The 973-nt window shown below is 50.6% G+C and overlaps 1 long non-coding RNA gene across 2 annotated transcripts in view; it reads right to left on the bottom strand.

Annotated features, from left to right (window-relative positions):
* The window catches only part of LOC115490947 (uncharacterized), a 65,315-nt gene that overhangs the window by 28,701 nt on the left and 35,641 nt on the right, over positions 1 to 973 (bottom strand). The window lies entirely within an intron of this gene.

Below are 973 nucleotides of genomic sequence, written 5' to 3'. Positions count from 1 at the left end.
TTAAAATTCCCGGACTCCCCGGACAGCTGAAATCTCAGCCCAGGACTCCGTCTCCCATCTCCCATCCCACGCTGGGCATCTTTTACCCTCCCCTTCTCCTTTGCCGGCAAACTCCCAAGTGCCTGCAGGCCCTCTATCTCTTTCCCTCTAGATTGAGGGGGGGGAGGGCGGGGGGGGGGGGGGGAAACAAAGACATCCCAGATGTTCTCCACCCTTCCGTCCACAGGAGCTGGCCCAGCTCAGTTCCAGATCCTTCACCCCCTGGCCTACCTCTGCAGGCCGCATGGCTCCCCTCCCCGACACAGCCCGGGCTGGGCAGGGGACATCTATACCTTCCGATGACCGGAACCAGAGACAGCGAGTTCCCCTGGGAATCCGCTTTTAACCCCTCTGTGTTCTCAGAGGCGTGTCCACCTTCAATTGGTCACCCCCAAGTGTCAGTATCCAAACGTGACCCCTGACTGGATTGACCTCTTCCTTCCAAAAAAATTCTTTTCCCGTGTCAAACCACGACACCCCTCAGTACCACTTCTTACCTCTTGTACCATTGAGAGGACAGTCAACAGTTTTCATTGCTTTGCCCATGTACTTTCACTTTTTCTTTCCCTGGGAAAGGCTATGTGGACAATCTTTCAGCCTATTCTTGCTCTTCCTTAGGCACCTTCTCCTGAAATCCATCAAGTGATATGAAGTCTGTCTACTGAGTATCTTCATTGGAAAATATTACAGTGGCTAAGAAACTTGAAGCTACACCTCAAGTGACTAAAAACAGCACATGGCACAAAAAGATTGCTTAGTGTCTAATTTCTGCCTGCACTAGGGGTGCAGCCACCCAGTGTTTGGCACCACCCCCATATAACACAGAAATTTTCGGTACCCTGGAAAATTGCTATAGAATAACCTCAGGAAATTAGCAGATGCAACAAGCAGGAGAAAGGATGGGAATCAATAGTGAAATAAAATTGTCTGGTCA

The sequence above is a fragment of the Taeniopygia guttata genome, chromosome Z (genome assembly GCF_048771995.1).
Source record: "Taeniopygia guttata chromosome Z, bTaeGut7.mat, whole genome shotgun sequence".
In the NCBI taxonomy this organism is placed as follows: domain Eukaryota; kingdom Metazoa; phylum Chordata; class Aves; order Passeriformes; family Estrildidae; genus Taeniopygia; species Taeniopygia guttata.
This window is presented reverse-complemented; position numbering and strand designations above follow the sequence as displayed.